This window comes from Cryptomeria japonica, chromosome 5 (genome assembly GCF_030272615.1).
Source record: "Cryptomeria japonica chromosome 5, Sugi_1.0, whole genome shotgun sequence".
NCBI lineage: Eukaryota > Viridiplantae > Streptophyta > Pinopsida > Cupressales > Cupressaceae > Cryptomeria > Cryptomeria japonica.
In genome coordinates this window covers 348383073-348408245 of record NC_081409.1, presented here as the reverse complement: position 1 = coordinate 348408245, position 25173 = coordinate 348383073, and positions in this window count along the sequence as shown.

Genomic DNA, 25173 nt, shown 5'->3' with positions numbered 1-25173 from the left:
AATGATTCTCTATATAGGATTCTTCATGTCTATGAGATCCACTTCATTGGGAGGCATACTTAAACATTTCACATCTGTTTGTGGACTCTCACCTTTCAAATATTGATGAAACAATTGAGAATATTTGTCTTCTCATTGATGACAATTCCCATCGAGTTACATCATCTCCCATTGTAAATTCACTTGTTCTATCCCCACCATATCATGCAACATGACACATTCTATTTCACATTTATTAAGGTCTCACACTTCAATGATTGTAGTCCCTGAATCTTCTATGGAACAATCATAGTTTAACATCAACATCAAGACACATGAGTCGCTTCAAAAACCATACATATGAATTCCTTTCTACATTCCACTTGAATGGGAATTCAACAATTTGACAACTCAAGATTACCATATTGTGAAAGGAAGGTGCATCATTTGTTGCAAATTAACCTACTACAACATTCACCATTCAACATTTTCCATTGCTTTTCTCTCTTCTTTGTGGAGGCATCAACTTTAGGGGATGGGGTGGGTCTATATTATCCTTCACATATGTCACTTGGGATGGAGTTTTGCCGTATGGATTTTCTAGTCTCTACTTCGAGAGGGTACACTCTCTTTATAATTTGGGGTTATTTCATATTTTACATGGATACCTAACCTTGTGACCCATTTCTTCTTACCTCAATTGCACTTAAGGGGGTGTGGCAATGAACCCTTTTATTCACCAAGTGGATATGTTTTATCGTAAGTATGATATTGCATTTGTTTGTTTAGTTTACTTAAGTAATTTCTTTTAACTTGAGATAATGACTTGCACATTCTCCTTCTTTCATAGGATTATGTTTTTTTCCTTATCCTCAAAAATTTGGAAACTTGGCTAAACAATTCCTTGTCTTTTGGTTTTCTATCTCATCCTCATCTTCATCCTCATGGATTAAAAATCTTGGATATCAAGTGAAGATATTGTGAACTTTTTCATTTTCTCTCTTATGAAATCAACTATGCTATGCTATTTTGATTTTATTATCATTTATATTAACAATTTTAAAAATGTTATCACTTACATTAATTTCTAGGTTAATATTTATTTTGTAGATTCTAATAGAATTGAATACCATAGCCAAACAATATCTAGTATGAACTAGTTAGTTACAAGCTAGGTTCCAAGCGTACTTGGTAACACAATTTTTGAGCTTGTGTTTGTTTATGATTTAACGATTGATGCATATAGCTTTGCTATGCATCTACTTTGAATACAATGAGAGGGTGATTTTGTCTAAGCCAAGAGACCCTGCTATCTAGTATCACCTAAGAAAGATACTGATATTTTACCTTGGAAATATAAGCCTTTTGTAAGTATAATTCAATGAATTGTGATAATAACTTAAAACGAAGTGAAATAAAATTTGATTGAGGTCCCCATTGTATTTTAACAAATCACCTAGGAAGATGTTCGTTCCTAACAATTTCCAATTCTCTTTCCAAAAGGATGAAAAAGAAGAGAAAGGAACTAATTAATGTTGGGACAGAATTTAGAAGACCTATGTTTTGTGTCTGAAAGCTACTAGCCTAGAGAGCATGGAAACAATCTAAAGTCATGGGAGAGAGTTTCAGTTCTATCTCCAGAAATTATGTCTAGTTCTCTTGTATTGAATTTTTAAATCCTTCTAAGTTTAAATGTTCACGAGGAAACTGTAAAATTTTAATAAAATACATAAATGAAAGCCAATTTTGTTTTCATCAGAATACTTTTGAAAATCACATCACCTTAGTAATTGAACTGTAACAATAAGATTGCATACAAAGTGCAGGTTTTCTATGAAACATGTTAAAAGGGTTAAACTATTTCAATTAATACAAACACTAGAACTATTAAACAACAATAGCTTGTCGGTAATCAAGATTTTGGACTATACCCACATTTTACACCTTTTCATACAGTTACAAAGAACATAGAAAACATGTATGTGGAACTACAGATTCCAACATATGTAAAAATACAACAATCTAAATAAGAATGGGAAGCATGTGGAGAATGGTTAAGACATGCATAAATAAAAGGAAAACAAAAATCTCTCAATGTGTATCACAAACAAATCAAGGAAAAAAGCTTTTAGGCAAGGGACCGATATGATCATAAATATTTCAAAACTTCCAAAGTATAGAGCATTTGAGATTTTACTAAGAATGCGCTAATTCAACTTTATTCATGATGAGGCATATTCACAACTTTTGCAGTCGCACCATGGTGTTGTTCATATTGGCTCTGTTGGACCTTGCAATTAAGATTCAATATACGTACATCATTCAATAAGATTAACTATGAAACATAATAATATATTGAAAAGTGTGTTATCTTATTGAGCTTCGCTTTGTTTTGAGAATAGTTTAATATTCTTTACTTAACAGGGCCAACCACATGAAGGTGGAAGCTCATTTGGCCCCTCCCCCCCCCTAACATCACTCTAAATTCCCCATTAACATCTAACATTCATTCATTCTTTCATCCATTATTAAAGTATAACATTCATTCATTATCACATAACGTTCATTAACACAAAATTCATTAACTTTCATTAACATACAACATTCATCAATAATCATCAACACATATCATTCATGAACATTCATTAGCACATAATTACATTCATTAACACATAAAAATCAGTCATTAACAAATAAGGTAGATTACAATCATTTCTTTCTTTGTTTTTTTTTATGTAAAGTCTAAGTGGAGCATCGTCTTCTTCATCATTTCCCCTATTTTCAGATGTTTTTCCCTCTTCTCGTGCTCTTGATGTATGCCTAGTCCTATACAAAGGACGAGGATGCTGAACCAAAGGGGGGTCCTCTGCAATAACAAAGAATTGGGTCAAATTCAAAACATTTTTTTATTATTGTTACAAGTATTTCATTAATTTAAAAAACACAACCGTTACACTCTTTACCTGATGGGGCCACATCATTTTTTCTAGCCTTAACCTCGACATGCTAAACACCCTCTAGATCCTCTGGAGTTGAAATATGAAATGTTACATTAATCAATACACCAATTGCAATTAAATTTGTTTAAAGGAATAACAGTGGTCCTCTTTACCTGATTGGGGAACATCACGTTCTTGATGCTGTCTACCCGGATCATGCTCCACTTGGTCGCCACCGACTACATGCTCTAAAATATTAATAATAAAGGTTACATTAATTACTACACTAATTTTCAATTTAAGATGTTTAATTGTATTAATAATTACATAAAAAAATTTGAATAGCAAATGAATACCTCCACTACTAGGATGCACATCCGGACCTTCATGTATAGGTTCTATTCCACGATTATCATGTTGCATTCCAATGTCACATGTAGTGTTATCATTGCTTGCTTATTTTTAAAAAATATAGTCCCTTTATGTTGAAACTTAACATCAAATAGATTGTTGGTTAAGTATTCAATTAGAAATAATTTTCATTTAACTTATTTACCATTGTGACAGATGCATCAGAATCTCATGTTTTCCCACTCAATTCTCATAGTCATTGAGCCACGGCTATATAGCCTTGCTGGTAGCCAATTCTCTTGTCATCTTCTGTGGGCACTCTATTGAATTCAGAGCCCTGCATTTTTTCTTAGTATTGTGAATTTTGCTTGTATTGTTTGATCAAAAAAAATTGTTTACAATTTATAAATATTTTGATGTGATACTTAATTTACTGATTCTTACAATTCATGCGGCAAGTTTCATATAACCACCAGAGCTGAGTTTGTGTTGCCCATGCTTTTCTTGTCTTGCCTTGGTTGCCTTTGACGTGTCACTCAATCTATGAAAAGTTTGAAATATGTTAGATTATATAAATATAATGAATAATTAGTACATATTCACATTCTTAATAGTATCACATACCTTCTTCTGGCATCTGGTGGTGTATTTCCTTTTTTCCTTTCAATTCTCTCCTTTGCATCCAAAATCAGGTCCTTCCACTCCCTCTCTGGAATCATGGGGGGATGCTCATACTTTACGTTCTTCTCTAAATGTGTCCTGTATTGGTCCCTCACATACTTTAGATATGTGCCATCTTTTTCTAGGAGCTTAGTCTTGTCGAATGTGTCATTTCCAAACAACCCTACCATGCAGTTTGTGAGTTCATCTTTTAACTTTTTTCTTGGTCATTCCACCTTTAAAGAAAAAACAAATCTATTAGATTTAGAAAAAAACTGAAGCTACCTTTGATATAGTTCAAGAAATGGATAAAAGGAAAACAATTCTAGCAATGATATGAAATCAAAATAGTGGATAAGGGTTAGTTCACGTATGATGTTTGACCTTTTACGTACGGTGGGCCCAAATATTTGCAATGTAATGTCATTAAGATTTTTATAAAAAATATCATTTCCTGCAAAAAAAACATGGGATCATTAGTCCAAAATGAGTGATCAGTAAGTAACTTACAATTAGACTATATATAATAATAACATTAAAGTACCTGGAACCTTCTGTATCTTCAAGGGAATGAATTCTTCATCGCTCACCACCAATGTGGCCTGCAATGTTCCCATACTAGCAATACGGGAAGATCCAGGAAATGATGGTATGTTATCACCAGTAGTCACCTCTGGCGCATCCTCATGTGCATCTCCTACCACAGTAAATGAATCCACTATGAAATGCCTCCAAGAAAGAATACTTCAAGGGTAATAAACACATAATGAAAGAGAGAGAAAAAGAGGGATCTACCACCAGTGGGCGGGTCAACACGAGCCGGTGCAATAGATGATGTCTGCATGCTACGTGTTGTTGACATTGCAGTCAGCAATACAGTTGGAGTTGACCTCGGACCCATGTCAGCACCTGAAGAGTAATACATTAAATATATAAAACATTAAAAAAGCAAGTTCACAAGTCCAAAGGAGTGGTTTTAATATATAGAACATGGTCATCACCTGAACTACCCGCAATACCCTGATCATCACCACCAGGATGATGAGGCCTTACAAATTTCTGTAAAAACAACACATACATATTTAAGTTAATGACATAAAGGAGAAAAAAATATAAACCATTATTGAACTTTTGTTATGATTAAAGCTTTCATTACTGCTTACTTGTAAGTTTTCCACTATCCGCAACAATAGCTGCACCCTCTCTATTATCTCATCAGTTTGAGGGCTTATGGTTGTCAAATCAACAATCTCTTGGCTAATTTTTCTAATATTCTTTTGTACCAATTGTATAGGGTTTGTGCTAAGTGTGATGTCATCAGCACATAACACTGTCGAGCGCCCCACATCCCTATGGAGGTGTTGAGGTACTGCAGGTTCCTTTCCCTTATCCCGAGCATTCATCCATGACAAGAATATAATTAACACTATCAAAATTACTTCAAAACACTCAAGAAAAGATCATAATGTAACAGTTTGCTTCTATCTAATTTGTACAATTACAATGAGGTTTACTTGCTCCATAGAAGTGTTGGGACCTACACCCCTATCTATGCTATGTGGTGGATCCATGTGGCCCTGTGACAAAGAAAAAATATAAAAACGTTAGCGAAATGAAACCAATAGACTTAGCAAAAAAACTTAATAATACAATGGTTTATTGGATTCACTAATTGGAAGTTGGCTTAAATGGTATATATATAGTACGTACCACCCCCATGATAGTAACTTTGTTTGTATCTATACGATTCATTTTGTAATCGATTAGCAGCTCTTCCCCTGCATTTATTGATTTTATCGCACATACAAACACAATTTCCCTCACGTGCCTCAAATATGCAATTGGGTTGCTTATTAGTTGACCCAGGTCATGTACTATTTATAAAACCTGCAATATTCCCTATTCCTTTTGGCCTTCCATCAATGTATACAACCACTCATTTACTTTGATCATTATCTTTTTGTTGTATATAATTGGCTGACAGTGCATACCTATGCATACTTTTTTTATATCGAACAATCTGCATCCAATCATTATAATTGTAACAAGGTCCAACAAACTCCTTCAATTCAGGAACTTTGTTGTAATAGACCTTTATGCTGTCCATGGAAAATAGGCCCAAACCATGTAATGATGAAGGTGTTATGCGATATATCCTCTCATTAACACAAAAATTAGTGTTTAGTGGAGGAATTTCCTTGGATAAACATTGTTTCAGTAGATGTGTGTACCTCAAGGGCACCTCAATATCTCCTTTGGTCTCATCATCATAAGAACATGACCCCCCTTGAGCAAAAAAAAATTCCATGCGTTTATTTAATTTTCTTCTAATCTTTTGACCTCTAGTTGATCTCCCTATTTGAGATCTACTACATGTCTCACTTTCCTCTTCTATTCCTACATTTCCCTCACTTGAGGAAGACACATCTGACAAATACCTATTTGATGATACCTGTGCACCATTAAATGAGAGAGTTAGTTGGTAATGAGAGAGATATTTTTCAAATGATGGTAATATTGATGAAGAAGTCGGCCATAAAGTTGATGTTGAGATTAAAATTTGAGTAAGTCCAACTGGGGCCTCAAGTGTTGATAACTGTATTAGATTTGTTGCTAATGTTGAGGTTTGAAAAACTGAGGAAGTTTGTTTTTCTTGTAATTTTTTAAAAATATATTATTTCTATAAGGTGTATTGACTTATACCTGTCGATCCATGAGACTGTGTAGGATCCTCATCAAAGGGGTTCAGGTTCTTGCACCAACAATTGAGCATCATAAGCATTACATTTGTAATTTGATAAACAATAAATACTGCAGTATCATAAGCATCATAAGCATCACATATGTATCATCATATATATAATTGAGCATCATAAGAATCACATATGTATCATCATAATCATGTAATCCATCACATGCGTATCATAAATCACCATCCATCACATAGCTAATAAGTAGTCCACATTCCATAAATAAACACAAAGTTCAAAAAATGTCACATGTATCATCATAAGCATGTAATCCATCACATATGTATTTTAAATCACCATTTATCACATAGCTATAGGTGCTAATGGCATTAGAATTCAAAACATATGAATTATTTATGTAACCATATAAGTCAAATCCATTTCTATCAAGATATCAATATTAAATAGATAATATAATAATCGCATCTCATACATTTCATTCATGTCATTGATCTTCTTCTTCATCCAACTCATCATCATGACCATCATGATGATCATGATGATCATCATCATCGTCATCGTCATCATCATCGTCATTGTGTTCATCATCATCATCATCATCACCATCACCGTCACCATCACCATCACCATCACCATCACCATCACCATCACCATCAGCAGCAGCAACATCATCATCAACAACTTCTTCTTCGTGTACATTTCTATCAGGAACATCATCGACTAACTGTTGATCATGATCATCATATATATCATCTTCTACTTCTTTGGTATCTTCTTCTTCCATTACATTATACATTATTGGCCTTCCTCTTGGATCATGTCTAACAACAAATGACCAACCCGGTTTATGTGGAACCTCCGAGTAAAATACCTGCTCACATTGACTTGGAAGAACATAGGGCTCATCCCCAACTCGTTCAAATGACCTTGTATTAACCATTGTAAATCCATTATCATGTTCGATAACAGTTCTATTAGGATCATTTTTATTCAATCGTAGCCTATACCATTTGATGATGAATAGAACTAATTTGGAGGAATTAAAGTCACACTCAAGTATATCATCCAAAATGTCATAGTATTGATTTTGAGACTCTTGAGGATGTATGTTGTTTCTAGATGAAATATTGGTCACCTCAAAGACTGCAGTTATCCCAGAATCACAAGTTTTCTTCATGTCATCCAACTATTTGATGTGAAATTTATGACCATTGCAGCACATAGCCTTGTGGTTTTTGACCTACAATATGTCTAACATATTAAAATTATTGCATCATGAGTTGATAAACATATGGGTGATTAATAAAATTATACGTACCTGATGATCTCTTAAACCATATGCTAAATCAATTTCCCTTTGTGTAACATTGGAATCTCCATTACGATGAGCTTCTTTAACCAATGAAGTGACACCATCCCATGTTAATGTGCGACCAAAATGCTGACATCGTTCAATCCACACCGTCATCCAATCAAGATTGTTTGCAATATACAAATGTAGTGCATCCCACTCCCAACCAACTGTACAAATAATTAATAGACCACTTACAACTGATTTATTTAGAAGATGAATTAATTTACTACAATAACATCTTATAATTACCTCTCACTTTCTTCAATCTACCTTTCTCCATCAAGTGCTCCCCTTCAAATTTATTAATGGGGTTGGGATCCCAAATGCGATCTATGTGGATTTTTGCTGCAAACTTATGAAGATATTCAGTAATGTACACCATAGTTTGGTATACCATATATCCCTCCATGATAGAACACTTAGGATGTGCTCTTTGTCAAACCAAAGCCTTCAAAAATTTCAAGTGCCTCTCAACCATCCACATTGACCTAGTGTGTACAGGTCCACACAATTTGATCTCCTCAACTTGGTGTTTGAGGTAGTGTTCTTCTGCATTGAAAAAAGTTGAAGGTAGACACTTTTTCATTTCACACATTAGATGAGGGATTTTTCTCTTCCAATATTTGATATCTTCCTTGTGGATTTCTTTAGATGACAACCACCTAAAATAGATTGAAGATGCAAAAATATATAAACGAGACTTTACAAAATAATATACAATATATTGCATAACAAGTAAAACAAATGGCAAATATAATATCTATACAACAAATTGAATAAATATCACTACTTACCTCATGTATTTTCCAAGATCATATATGACTTGCTTGATATTATTGTTGAAGTGGTCTGGGAGAGATAGAGGTAGAACATACTGCAACAATTATAAAATGATCTTTTCATTGTTTTCTAACATAATACAATGAAAAGTACATGCGCAATATACAAATATATAGTAAATACACAAGAGAGTGAATTACCTTAATGAAGGTATGCCAATCATGTATTTTCATCCCTAGCCCAAATTCACTCTTCTTTGATATGAGATTGTTTATGTTCGCAGCAAATCTTGTGGGAAATCGAATTTTTTGTATGACTTCTTTTATAGAATTGTTTTGTTGCTCTATTAATAACCAAGGAAGGGCACTTATATTAATCTGATCTCCATTTCTATTTGATTGAATGACATTTTTCATTGCATGATTGGATTCCACAATGTCACTACAAATTTTGACAATTTTTTCTTTGTCACGCCTTCCATCTAATATTTTCCATAATGTCTTTGTTATATTCTTTCCAATATGCATTATATCAAACAAATGCATAATTTGTAGCTACTCATAGTAAGGCAACCTATTGAATTGTCTAGGATAAATTTTTAGTCCCTTTGGAAGGTGGTCATCCATGCCTTGACGACCTTCAGTATCATCAATTACATCATCAATAAACAAAACAAGATAGAAAAATTCAAATTCCAAACATAAACCATTAGATGGAATGACATTACCTTGACAATTAATTCTATTATATTCCAACTTCCATAAGTGAGGAGTCATTCTTCATGGCTTTGATGTAGTCTCTTCTTTCCCATTGAAAAGATGTTTTTTCAGTATTCCGGTACTTATGATTTTTGTGAAGAAAGTGCCTATACTCATCAAACACCTGCTTTCCTAAACTTTTTGAATGATAGGATTTCATCTTTGGACCACAAACTGGACATGCAAATTTTCCCTTTGTTTGAAGACCTACAAGATAATGTATAATTCTATTAAATCTATTAATTTTTATAATTATAATTATCATGCGCAACTTGAACACTATAACGTACCACAAAAATGTGTTAGCCCTGGGGCATCATGTATTGTCCATACAAGCATTGCATGGAATTGAAATTGTCTTTGTCCTATTGATCTAGAGATGTCATACATGGTCACACCATTCCATAACTCCAGCAACTCATCAATAAGAGGCTCAATATATACATTCATATCTTTAACTTGGTACTTGCCTAGTGGAATGAACAAACACATTACACAATTATTATGACCATTTTACTACAATATTTATAATTAAATGTAGATGACTATTAAATGATAAAATACCTAGAACAATCATTGCCAACATTATGTGCTCCCTCTTTATTGACATCCATGGAGGAATATTATTGTTGATAACAAAAATAGGCCACACTGAGTAAACAGATCTCAACCCTCCAAATGGATTGACACCATTCACTGCCAATGAAAGCCTGAGATTACGAGGTTCTTCTTTAAAGTGTGGCCACTTTTCCTCTATGTCTATAAATGTTGAACCATCCATAGGCATTTGGAAAATGTCATCTCGACTTCTATTGCGTGCATGGTAATCCAAAAAATGTGCCAAGCTAGTGCACCTGAATAATCGTTGCATACGTGGAATAATGGGAATATAACGAAGAACCTTGCGAGGCACCTTTGTTATTATTTGATTTGTTCGATATCTATGGATATGACATTCAGGGCATTTTGTTCCAAATTCATGTTGTTTATGATATATAATATGATCATTGGGACAAGCATCTATTGTTTGATACTCCATTCCAATATCTTTCATAATGGTAGATAATTCTCGGTGTAAGCGAGGTAGAATATTTGATGGTGGTAAGAAAAACTCACCTGTCAATCTACAACAAAAAAAAAAGTTTGAGGTGTTAATATAAAGAATATTAATGGTACACGATTCACCATTTATTAACTGTAATGACATGTACGAGGCACCTTAACATACGTGAGATTGTTATGTTGGATAAACCATTCATAACCTTCAAGTTCACCAACAATAATACAATAGAGAGAAGAGTTGTTTGGGAGCCTTTGTAAAGGGGCTCATATGCCTTCTCAAGAAGAGGTAAATCATGAACATCAAGGTCATCTTGATCATCATGATCAGCTGTGCTAGTACTAAATGTGTCATGGATCAATGTATTTGTACCATCATCTTCAGTTGTGTTTTCTGCTGCATGATCATCATCATCCATGGGATCATTATCTTCAGCTTTGATATTCACATCTCCATGTTCCTCCACTTCAAAAACCATATTCTTCAGGTTGTGTTGGTCCATATCATGTGCCCTGGGGTACTCGACCTATATAAAAATGATCAACATAAATAAACCATGATCATGATCTTATTATCAAGTGATTTCTTATGTATATAAATTGTTAAAATGATATAATGAACAACTTACCAATGGATGATAATCCTGTCCCCCTTCACTGTGACCATGTTGCCTACAATGTTTCTTAGTTGTTTTGATTAGAAGTCTTCTAGTCTTTAAGCCCTTACAAATTTTGCAGGGACAATAACATTTCCCATCACTTTTTCTTTTCAAGTTAGACCATAATCTAGCAATTGTCTCCTTATTTTGTTCTTCGCTGATATTATCTGACATGGTCTTTCTTCATAGGCAAAAAAATAAGGCTATGGAAACATCAGTGCAAAAGCTTCACAAAAATTGCAAATCGAACCAAAACCATTTAACTCTTCTTTTTCATCTTAAAACATTGAACTTAATAGAGAACGTATTTAATGTAGCTGATTGTGTGAATTTCTGAGCATTGTGTCTACAAATTCTTACTAAAAGTTTGCCTGTTGCCGACTTTCTGAGAGACATTTTTGAGTATTCTAAGCCTTGGTTCTTGTATTTTCACTGGTGATAAGTTGGAAACTTTATGGTAGACTTGTAGCCAATCGATCTAATTTTGACAAGTTATACACCAAGCAAACAAGCATCTAGAACTAGCATTGTTTGCAGGTCACCCCTACCCTATGCCATGGGTATATGACTACCCAGAACTCTAGTTTAAGTATCAATCCTAGAAATGATCGGTATATGACTACCCAGATCTCCAGTTTAAGCATTAAGTTACATCATTATTGACCTTACTTTGGGATGCTATGTATGAGATTGGAACCTTTTGTAAGGTGTGATCAATGTGCTATCATAAATGCAAAGCCAAAACCATTTTGATGAGATCATGATCCCACTAATACTATTTTGCCTTGTTAATTTTGCACCCACAAAAATGATAGAACCAGATATAATATGCCATCAATGCCCATATACCGACAATGCTCAAGATGAGCCACTTAGAGGTAGAGTTTAACCACTTTCCATATAGGTAGATTATCTCTAACCTCATTTTCCCTATAGGTAACTGATTAGGTTCATTTTAGAGTCTTATTTCCAAATATGTACCTCTATGTTAGCTTTTTGCTTTATTATTTGCTTGTTTATGCTTAATCTTGTCAATTTTGCATAATTTTACTTAGTTCTTGCATCTTCAATGAAATTATATCTAATCATATCCAATCACATCAAAATGGAACAATTAATCATATTGCTGGTCTCTCCTAGAGGAATTAAATTGAACTGAATTGAATATTCCCCAATAGAATGTTTTGAAATGGTGAATGTATAAGTTTGTAGTTTACTTTCCTAGACTAGGACCCCATTTCCTCAACATTTCACTATGAAAGCATAAATATTTTTTCTTGAAGAGAACATCTTACAGATTATGCTTCAATGTATAACACATTTTCATAATCAATCATTCAACTTCACATGGATAAAATATTTCACATATTCTAAATCATGATCTGATGATGTGAACAACTCATATGCAACTATATGGCATGCAAAGCATTTATTTTAACATACACTTATTCATCCACATTGTAGGGATAACAATACAAGGCTCACATATTGGTCTAAGAAGATGCCATGGTCTCACAAATTAACCAAGAAGCATATTAAATGATGGTCTTGAATCCACACACAACTAGGGAGGATCCATACGATTATGTATGACTTCCCCCTTGTTTGTTTAATGGGATTAGCCTCCAAGACATAGCCATCAATAATCACTAAGAATGTACAAGTGGATCGTAGCTACCCATACAACAAACACTTACCCCTATCCTCAAATTTTCCCAATGTTTGATTCCTTATATACACTCATCCAAGGTTATCTACACCGATCTTGGTGAGGAATCACATCACAACAAAGAAGGCAACATTTAAAAATAGCAAGAGTTTCACTAAACTACCAAAGATCATAAATATTGAAAGAAAGAAAAAATAGTACCAATAATAAGTCAAATAAATGTGTTCAATTCCAATAGCAAATCAAACATAGCCACAATAACTACACAATAGAGAAAACTCACAATAGTGATTAAACTAATTCAAACAAGATAAAATAAAATTGTTGGCCCATGCAACAAAGATGAGAGATCATCAATAATTGAAGGAAACTTCACAATCCTTAAAAGTGCACATTACATAACTATATGACTAGAAATTATGGCTAAATAGAGTGAAGGTTCATCATGACTCCAATAATAATCCCTCATGTGTGCATTTGTGGCATGAACACAAAAACTCCCACATGGCATTGCCATGTACCTAATGGAGAAGACATGCCTAGGCTACATGCCCAAAAAACATGACTATAATAATAGTCCCTCATGCATGCATTTGTGGCCTGCACACTACAAATCCTAACATATCATGGCAATACAGCTCATAGAGAAGACACACCTAGGGCCACATTGCACATAGCAACGTGCCTCACAAAGAAGACATGCATAGGGCACATGCCACATAGCAATGTGTCTTATGGAAAAATGTGCATGCATGTCACACACCAAAGCTATATGTATACAACTATCGGTAATGGCGTCAAGATAAATGTAGGATAGGATACCACTATGAGCCATCCAATGGTCCATTCTATGAGGAGAACTAGGAGATACTATCTTTGAAAGGTGTGGTCAATAGAGATAATCCCTACTAATGCCACAATATGTCACCATAGCTTCTTGAGTTTTCCATTCTTCTACTTAACACCACATTTATTGAGTTCCTCAATAGCGAGGTTGGATCTCAATAGGATGCACAAACATGTAAACACACAAGCATGGTTTCATCATACTTGTACAACAATACAAATTCATTTTTCTAGTTAATTACTTAGTGTAAAAATAACTCCATTACATAACATAGGGCAATAATCACCATAAGTTTTCAAATAAACTACCCAAACATCAATTGGAGTTACCTTTTCTAAGGTACAAACATAATTTATTTATAACTTCAAAATTAAAATAATCACAATACATCAAAATAAGTTCAATAGTGCATGGAAATAGACAACATGATCCATAATTAAACCCATAATTTTTCCATATTCTTGGGAGAGTACACTATCCCTTAGGTGAATATGCCATATCCTTAAATGAATCCTCCTTGTCATCATCCTAAGTCCTCTTTTTGTTAAGTCTTATCCCTTCATCTTTAGGAAAATCCACCTATCCTTATGTGAATCTACTTTCTCTTGGGTGAATCTATTTCACATAAATCATTTATCTTATCCATATTTCTTATGCAAATGGTTAATTTTTCCTATCCTTAGATGACTACACTCCCATTTAGGTGAATCTATCTAGTTTTAGTCTCCTTCCATTATTTTGTCCAAATTTGTATCCTCTAGTTTACATGAATCTACTTGTTCTTAGGAAAATCAACCCTATCATTCTAAGGAAAATTCACCTTGTCATCATCCTTAATCATCTACCTTTCAAGTGTATAGTCCATCCATCCTTGGGAGAATCTAACATATTATTGGGAAAATCCTCTCCCTCTTAGGTGAATCCACCTTTTCCACCTTCTCATTAATCTATTATTTGTTCTAAGGACACAAAAGTGGATAGAAAACAATAGAGGAGATAGTACTCAAACAAGTACTAAGGAATTGCATTAGTGACATGTCACAAATGTGAGTTATACATGTTCCAAATTGATTGATTCTCATGAAGGAACTAAGTTATCTACAATAAATAGCCACCCAAGAAACCCATTTGCTTTAGGCAAACTATCTTCTTAGTAGTAGCTTAATTCTTGAGACACTTGATTTAGATATGATCTTGTAAATGGTGTTAAAAAGAGTAATTAGTCACCAACCAACCACACTCTTCATTTGTATATTTAAGAATTAGTTTGGTCAAACCTTGATTGCAACAAGCATAACCAAATCCTCCATGATAAAGTTAACAACAAATATATTATTGCATAACCAAATCTTTGTGGTGGGTGTGTTCAACAAATATATTATTGTGTGAATTGCTTTTGTCCAAAATGTAGGAACTTGATCTACATATCCATGAAGGCATGATTAGGTCTCTATACAACACTATTTTGTTGATGCATATATGTAGTGATTAGTTGTTTTCTTTTAGTTGTGGATAAACCATTTTGAGTGAATTTCTCATTTACTTGACCATTTTGCATTTAGAGAACAACTGGATGACCATTCAACAAGGGGTTTAAACTCTTTGAACTTCACAAATGCTTGAGCTTTTCTTGTCAAGAAATGTACCCACATCTTAAAGACATCAAATTATGAAAGATGATAGTCCCAAATCTTCAAATGACTCTCACAACATAGTGAATAAGGAAAATCCATAGATACATTAATGAGTAGCCCTAGATCAATACAAAGGGAAATATAGTCATGTTTATCTCAATGCAATGTTTGCCAGCATCCTCCTTGTGTGTGCCAAAATAGGAGCTTTCGAACAAGGTTTGGACATCCATCAAAGCATAATCGAGAGAGCATTGGAATATAGGTCGGTTCTTGTCCAACAAGATTCAGGGCATAGGGCCCCCACTAATAAGAGAACCCATAGTGGGTATGGGAGGAAGTCGGGTCTTATGTGGTTCAATGCAATCCCCATTCCATTCGTTCGACTTACTTCATTAATGTCTTCCAAATTATCGGAGCAGTTTTTTTAATCCAATAACAAAAATCGCAAAATGGGGTAGCATACACATGGCATGTGAACTGTATGATGGAATACCTCAAAGAGATGTCATTACATGGAATTTTAAGATCGCAGGATATGCACAAAATGGATTAATTCACAAAAAAAAACCAGTTGCCCTTGATTGTGAAAAAAATTAGTTGCCCTTCATTGAAAAACAAAGAGTTCCTTTGATTACAAAAAAAACCTTACCTTACTTGTGCAGAGATCGCTCTGGCGGGGGGGGCAGGGAGGCAAGACGGTTGTTGCTTGTGCTTTCAAAATGAAAATGTGTTGTGTTTTTTTTTTTAATAAAATGCCTGAGGTCGTCAGAATTCTGACGAACATGGGCATAGGTTGTCAGAATTCCAACGAACACAGGCATTTAAAAAAAAAAATCAAATTTTCACACAATGCTCCTTGTCTATTGGAAACCTCTGTCGGAATTTGACCCCAGCTGTATTAGTGCTTGTAGGATTTACCAGTGCAGATGCATCTTTCTTTGTCAATTTCTCACTTGTAACCATCAGAGTACCAACCGGTTTAGAATTTTCCAACCCAAATTTCTTCAACATCTCTCTAGCACACTTAGTTTGACAGCTGAAAATACCTTTATCAGTTTCAGTAATTTGCCAACCTAATAAAAATTTCATCTCCCCAATCATAGACATCTCAAATTCATTCTTCGAATTGTTAGAGAATTCCATACACAACTTATCTTCACCTCCAAAAATGACATCAACAACAAAGACTTCAATAATCAATATATCATCAGCAGTGATCTTATAATATAAATTACTGTGAGCATTACCTTTAGTGAAATCAAGCTTCAAAAGCTATTTATTTGGTCTTGCATACCAAGCTCTAGGGGCTTGTTTTAGTCCATAAAAAGCTTTCTTTAACTTGCAAACCATGTTTTTGTCATCTGAAAGTGAAAGTCCATCAGATTGCTCAATATAAACTTCCTCTTCAAGATATCCATTAAAAAATGCACACTTAACATCCATCTGATAAACCTTGTAGTTCTAATGTGCAACATAAGCAAGAAATAATCTTACAGCTTCAATCCTAGCTACCGGTGCAAAGGTTTCACCATAATCAATTCCTTCCTTCTGAGAATATCCTTTATAGACCAATCTAACTTTATTCCTCACAACTTGTGTCCATATTCATTAAATTTATTCCTAAAAACCCATTTAGTTCCAATAACATTCTTATTTTTAGGCCGGGGAACTAAAGTCCATGTGTTATTCTTTTCTATCTGATCTAATTCTTCTTCCATAGCTCTCATCCAACATTCATCTTTACAAGCTTCAATTACTTATGTCGGTTCAACTTGAGAAATTAAACATACCTCATCAATTGCCAACCTTCTTCTTGTCATCACTCCTTTGTTTTTTGTCTCCAATGATCTAATCTTCTGAATGATTCAACCTTACATACCTAGGAGTCTTCTAATTTTCTGTTCCTCTATCCAAATCTTCAGTTATTGTTGAATTTTTTGATACTGCTAGAGTAAATGGTTCAATATTCTGTTCTGGTGTAGGTGCTATTTGTTCGGTTATGATCATTTCCACTACTAGTTCTCTCTCATAAGTTCTGATTTGACTTTTGTTCTGCTCATCCACCTTGACATTTGTGCTCTCTAGAATTCTTTGCAATCTTTTGTTATAATATCTATGTGCTTTTCTTTCACTAGAATAATGAAGAAATGTTCCTTCATCACATCTAGGATCAAAATTTCCAATGGAATCATCTCTTTTGATATAGCATTTACTACCAAATATTCTGAAATACTTAATTGTCAATGTATGACCAAACCATAACTCATAAGGTGTCTTACCGGTATCTCCTTTGATATGAACTCTATTGAATGTGTATACCTCCATGCTTATAGCTTCTCTCCAGTAGACATGAGACATATTAGTTTCCATCATCATAGTTCTAGCTGCATCCAAGATAGTTTTGCTCTTCCTTTCCACAAATCCATTATGCTAAGTTGTCTGGGGTATAGACAACTATCTCCTTATCCCATTCTTCTCACAATAGCTATTAAATTCACCGGATTTGAATTCTCCACCCTGATATGACCTTAAGCATTTTATCTTCAATCCTGTCTCTATCTCAACTCTAGATTTAAAGATTTTAAACTTTTCAAATTCTTCAGACTTCTTTCTTAGAAAAGTAATCCACATCATTCTTGAATAGTCATGAATTATTATCATGAAATATCTATCACCCTGAAAACTTTTGATTCTAGCAGGACCACACAAATTAGTATGAAAAAGATCAAGAACATCATTAGATTTGTCTTGTATACTCTTAAGAGAAGTTTTGACTTGCTTTCCCATTTGAAATTCCTTACATACTGGATTATAGGGCTTTACAATATTAAGTATATCTCTAACTACCTTAGTAGAACTGATCTTCACAATGCAATAAAAATTCACTTGACACATCCTCCTATGGCATAGCCAACTCTCATCAATTTGTGTAATCAAACATTTCTTCTCATTGAAGTTCAAATGAAAAATATTACCTTTACTCTGTGTACCGGTTGCAATCTCCAATCTAGAACTACTGATAATCTTGCATTTTCCATCCTTGAACTGTAACTAAAATTCCTTATCCACCAACTATCCTACACTCAAAATATTATGCCTTAAACCTTCAACATAATAAACATTATTAGTGTTATGCTTACCATCTAATGACATTGTTCCTATTACCTTGATCATGCATGCTTTGTCACCTCCAAATCTAATAAGACAAACATCAAATTCTTGCAAAGATAAGAACTTCCTTTTATCTCCAGTCATATGATATGAAAATCCACTGTCAATTACCCAATCATCCTTGTCTTAAATTTTAGCAGCAAGACCCTTCTCTTCATGTACCAGATCATCTTATTTTATAGATAAAAATACCCATTCCTTTCCATTGCTGGATCCACTATCTAAATCTTGTGTCGTTTCATCATCAGAACCAGTCACACCTTCCTTATCAGCAAATTAGCATGATTTGTCTTTGTTCCTCCTATACTTATGCTTGTTTTGATAATCATGGTTAGGCCTAAAAGATCTTCTAGCTCTTTCTTCAAATCTTGAATTCCTTTCAAGACATCTAGATGCAAAATGACCTATCTTATTACATGCAAAGCATTTAAAAGGTGATTTTCCTTCATACTTACTTCATGTCGGTCCTTTAGGTACTCTTCTAGCAAATAAGGCTTCATGTTGCTCAAACCCTTCATCTTCTTTCTTCATGTCCTCTAGTTCCTTTGCATATAAAGATTTCCAATCACTCTTGTCAGTAGATGATATAGATACATGAAAAGAAGGTTCAAATTTTACAGCTTCAGAAGGTCCAAATTACTCAAGTTCAAAATCACATAACTTCCCAACCAAGGTATCCCTATTAACAGAGGTGTTTGCCATAGTTCTTAGCTCATTAATTGTAGTAGCCTTTATCTTATAAGCCGGTGGAAAAGCTCTCAGTACTTTAGAAACTATTTCATCTTCACTAAGAGATCCACCACAATACTGAATTCTCATATCAATTTCATTTACTCTCTCCATAAAAGCAGTAATCCTTACATCTTCTTCCATCTCTAGATTCTCATACCTCACTCGATAACCATCAATTTTAGCAATTTTAATAGTAGGGTCACCTTCATTTTGACTCTCCAATTTTTCCCATATAGCCTTTGTAGTTGATTTATCAGTTAGTCCCATTATTTGCTAATCAAAAAGTGCACACAAAAGGGCTTCTCTAACTCTACAATCATTATCAAGCTCCTTATCCATGCCTATTGGAGTTTCATTTCCAGATGCCAGATTAAAAGGTGTAACACCTTTCTCATTGATCTCCCAAATTTCCTTTCCAAGACATCTCAGATGAGTCTCCATTTGAATCTTTCATACCCTATAGTTTGCTCCATTAAGCCTAGGAATTTATCTCCGTAAAATAGTTGCAGATGTATTTGATGAACTTGAACTATTAGATGCCATAGGATCTTCCTTAAGTGGTTAAGCTTTTGCAAATAGGACCAAGCTTTGATGCAAATTGTTAGACAACTCAGATAACTAGAGGACAACTTAGAGGGGGGGTGAATAAGTTGTCAACAGATTATAGAACTATAAGCATTCAAATCCTTACTATCAAAACACATGAATTCAATACTAGAATGCATAAACCAAATACCAGAATAACTGATATAAAAATTAAACATAAACATAAATCACAAAAATAGTTACCATCCATCTAGACCACATGACACCAAGATTTGTACCTGGAAAACCTGGTAAAGGGAAAAAATATGGTGGGAAGCCTACCCACAGTCAGATAATACTTTTGTAGTAAGTGATTAGAAAATCAGGGGCCTGCACATGCAAGAAGGCCAACAGCTTGGAGCACACTGCTCATCACAAAAGGAGCCTCACTAACTACAAAATAAATCTAAGCTACAATCCGAAAAGAAGAGTGAAGAGCAAAGATAACATCTCCTATGCCTTATTACAGTTTTGGTTACGCTCGTTACCAAAGGTCTTAAACCTCTCTTACTATCCCAATTTGATCACCTATGATCAACCAAATCAATTGTATATTATTACAACATTTTTCACACATAGGTAATTGCATAACCATCCCATATGCCCATTATCTATAAAGAGATCTTACATCATATTTATACCAACCTAGGACCTAAACAATTAGGTCAGCCACCTAAAAGATAATACAATTAATTCATAACATAAACCCACAATCTAATGATCAACCAAGTCATCTTGAGACTAAAACAACATAATCAAATCATTAAATCCCACTGGTAATGCACCAGGATCATCCAGCAACACATTACATAAACCAATCCATAACCTAGATTGCACCAGACCCAAAATAGGTCACCATAAACCAAATCCAACACCGCCAATCAATAGGAACATGAACAAGATAACCAACACCATCTTGAAAGCCATCTAGAAGCCACACCAACATCACTTATCACGTGCATCAAAAGATCTTCAACAAAGCTCTACTGGTAAAACCCTTAATAAAAGACCAAAACGCTTAATAGAACAAATGATAGTATCCAAGTCATCAAATCTTGAACCAACTGATTGTGATACACATTTGAATAGCATGAATGATAGATCCAAATCAATTCCACAAACCAAAGCATACCCAATCAATATCATAATCCAACCACTCTACCGGAACCAAACGAAAACCGGCAAACAACCAAAACAATCGGTGTTGCCATCAATGACAAAACATCAATGAAACACATAATCAATTCCTCCAAATTTCCAACATTGTCGTCATCATCATTAGAAATGCCATCATCATCATCAGCATAATAACATGATTTATCCTTATTCCTTCTGAATATAGGTTTGCTCTGATATTCAAGATTAGGCTTATAATTCCTCACAAATCTTTCATGATTCCTAGCGGCTCTTTCAGGACATCTAGATGCAAAATGAATAATCTTATTACATGAAAAACATTGAAAAGGGTTGTTTCCTTCATACTTACTTCCATCCCATCCTTTAGCAATTGTTTTAGCAATTAGGGCTTCCATCTCTTCTAGCTCTCTTTCTTCTTTCTCAATTTCCTCCATATCCTTAGCATACATATCTTTCCAATCTACCTTTTATTTACTAGATGTAGATGCTCTAAATGTAGTCTTAGTTTTAGCAGCACTCGGATCTCCAAGTTCTTCAAGTTCAAAAGAAGTCAATTTCCCAAGTAGCATATCTCTGGTCGCAAGGCTACTTTACATTGTCCATGTTAGGATGCAGAGGCAACTAAGAGGGGGAGGGTGAATCAGTTGTCTGTTAATTTCAACCCAAATATAACTTAACCAAACTTAATGCATAATCACAATACTTGTAAAGTTTAATGCATGAAGCAAAAAGACAAATAACATCCACAACACAACACAAATATTTGTATGTGGAAACACTGTAAGGGGAAAAACCATGGTGGGAAACCTTACCAACAATAAGATGATACTACTGCAGATAGTATGTGTGTATAAATGGGGTTTGCACATGCAGAAAGGCAAACTGCCTAGAGCTCACTGCTCAATCAAAAAATGGGAATCACACTGACAACAATTGGATGGTTAAATCCAATGATAATGTACTACTCAAAATAGCATCTTCATATGTTGGATTCAGTACCAGTTAAGCTCTCATTGTCTTCTTCATACCTTCCTTGAATCTTCAAATGATGTCTACATGTATAGCTCTGCTTATATTCGCATATACCTTATTACATTCCCTTTCACACCTTCTCCATAATCTCACAAATGAGATCTTACATATATACCAAAACCTAAGACCAAATGTGTAGGTTGGCTCACTAAGAATATTTCAATTACAAATGAATCAATTATGTGATGCATCATGTCAGCTTAATGTATTTACAATAATAGCCAGTCAATAAAACATTTCCATAATGTCTCATGCTGAACTGGAATAGATAACGCTTGCCAGTCCATAACCTAGACCTATTTGCCGGTAACAATAAATATGCAAACTTGATTATACCAATAACCAAATCACCAAAACGAAGTGTCCAAATAATGTCTTCGACATAACCAAGTAATCTCCAAATGATAATAGATCATCCTCATTGTTGGTGAACAATATAACCTGCCAGTGAACCAGATACCGGTGACTGTGCATAAGTCACTTAACATGCCAGTGAACATAATAAAAGATCTTCAGTGTTGATAAGTGTTCACAAGTGTTGATAAGTGTTGACATCAATGAAAAAACCAATGGAAAACATCCATAATACCAAAAATCTCCTCCTTTGGCATTGATGGCAACACAAGATGGAAAAACCATCTAAGTGCCAAAGCAGAAATGCCAAAAACCAAAAAACCAACAATCTCCCAAAGAGATCAATTTCCAAAAATCAAAATACATAATATTTCTCCCCTTAGGAATAATCTCTCCCCAAAATATAATGTGTTTTTCCATAGATATCTCTCCCCCTTTGACATCAAATGCCAAAGCAATACAAAACCAAATACAATCAATTCATAGAACTTATTACAAATACCAATTGTTATAACCAAATTTATCCAATCTACTCCCCCTGAGAAGTAGCTCTCCTTCATCAAAGCCAAAGAAAGATTTCTCTGTTAATTCTGTTGGTCTGATGCCATGCTCCAACTATCTAAGTTTCAACTGGTGAGGGTATAACTCCAAGATGGTCTTTGAGATATTCAAAAGTTTCCTTAGGAAAAGGCTTAGTAAAGATATCTGCATTTTGCTCTTTAGTATTCATATAAACCAATTTCACTTCTTTTGCTTCAACATTCTCTTTTAGAAAATTGAATTTGATAGAAACATGTTTAGTTTTAGAGTGAAATACTGGATTTTTTGATATATCAATTGTTGCCATATTATCACAGTAAATGATTATAGGTTCTTTGCATTTTACCTTTATGTCCTTCAACATTTTCTTAATCCATAATACATGTGTACAATTAGTTGTTGCTGCAACATATTCTGATTCTGCTGTTGATAATGATGTACAACTTTGTTTCTTACTCAACCATGAAATTTATCTACTACCAAGAAAAATTGCTCCGTCGGTGGTGCTTTTTCTGTCATCTACATCTCCTACCCAATTTGCATCTGTGTATGCACATAATTCAAAATTTTCATCTTTAGGATACCATAAACCAAGATTTGATGTGCCTTGTAGGTACCGGAAAATCCTTTTTACTACTGATTCATGATTTTCCTTAAGATTACTCTGAAATCTTGAAACAATACATATTGCATTCATAATATCAAGTCTTGTTTGTGTCAAATACAGTAAACCTCCTATCATAGACTTGTATCTTGTCAGCTTAACAGGTGTTGATTCATCCTTCAAAGATAGTTTATCCGTTGTAGTCATAGGTGTACTTACCAGTTTTGAGTTTTCCATGCCAAATGTAATTCCTTCAAGTACTTTGATTGATTTATGAATATACCTTTATCAGTTTGTGAAATCTGCAATCCTAAAAAGAATTTTATCTCCCCAATCATAGACATTTCAAATTCTTCCTGCATCTTTTTAGAAAATTCTTTACACAATCCATCTTCTCCTCCAAAAATAATATCATCAACAAAAACTTCAATAACAAAGATGTCATCATTAGTCACTTTGTAGTATAAGTTATTGTCAACATTACCTTTAGTGTAACCAAGCTTCAAAAGGTATTTTTCCAATCTAGCATACCAAGCTCTAGGAGCTTGCTTCAATCCATATAAAGATTTCATTAACCTGCAAACTATATCTTTGTCATCTGTCAAAGAAAATCCATTAGGTTGTTTAATGTAAACTTCCTCTGCTAGATCACCATTCAGAAATACACATTTAACATACATTTGATATACTTTATAGTTCTTGTGTGCTGCAAAAGCTAAGAATAATCTGACTGCCTCAATTATAGCTACTGATGCAAAGGTTTCATTATAATCAATTCCCTCTTTTTGTGAATATCCCTTACACACTAATCTTGCTTTATTTCTAATTACCTTACCATCTTCATTAAGTTTATTTCTGAATACCCATTTAGTTCCAATTACATTTTTTTGAAGGTTGGGGAACCAATGTCCATGTGTTATTCTTTTCAATTTGTTCCAATTCATCTTCCATAGCCTTAATCCAATGTTTATCTTCACATGCCTCATTAATATTTGTCGGTTCAATTTGAGAAATTAAACATACCTCTTCATTTTCTAGTCTTCCTCTAGTCATTACACCTTGATACTTATTCTCAATTATCTGACTTTCAGAGTGATTCAATCTTACATACTTGGGTGTATTCACTTGCTATTGTTCTTCATGTTGATATGTGGCAACTGATCAGCAAAGTACTGTACACTCAAACTGACATTATAATAAAACCCTAAAAAGGCCGACTTTGTTTGTTGCCCTAAAATGCATGTTATAAGAGGCTGGGATGCTTAAGGCATTGTAAGGTTTATGTACTATTTTGCTAGATAATAAGAAAGATTGAACGGCTGTGTATGGTGGACGTAACCCATTCTGGGTGAACCACGTTAAATCTTTGTGTTATCTATGTCCTATTTTATTTCTTTATCTTTTGTATTTAAATCTACATATAATTGTTAGTTCATATTTGCTTTGGATCTGCTTGAAACCCTAACATTTGGTATCAGAGCGAGATTTTTGTTAGGAAACTCACAAATACTGAGAGGGGGGGTGAATCAATATCTAACTGGTAATTAGAATTTCTCAACTTTAAATATGCAGAACATATTATAACAGTGTACCGATATGCAAGAAATAATGTAATAAA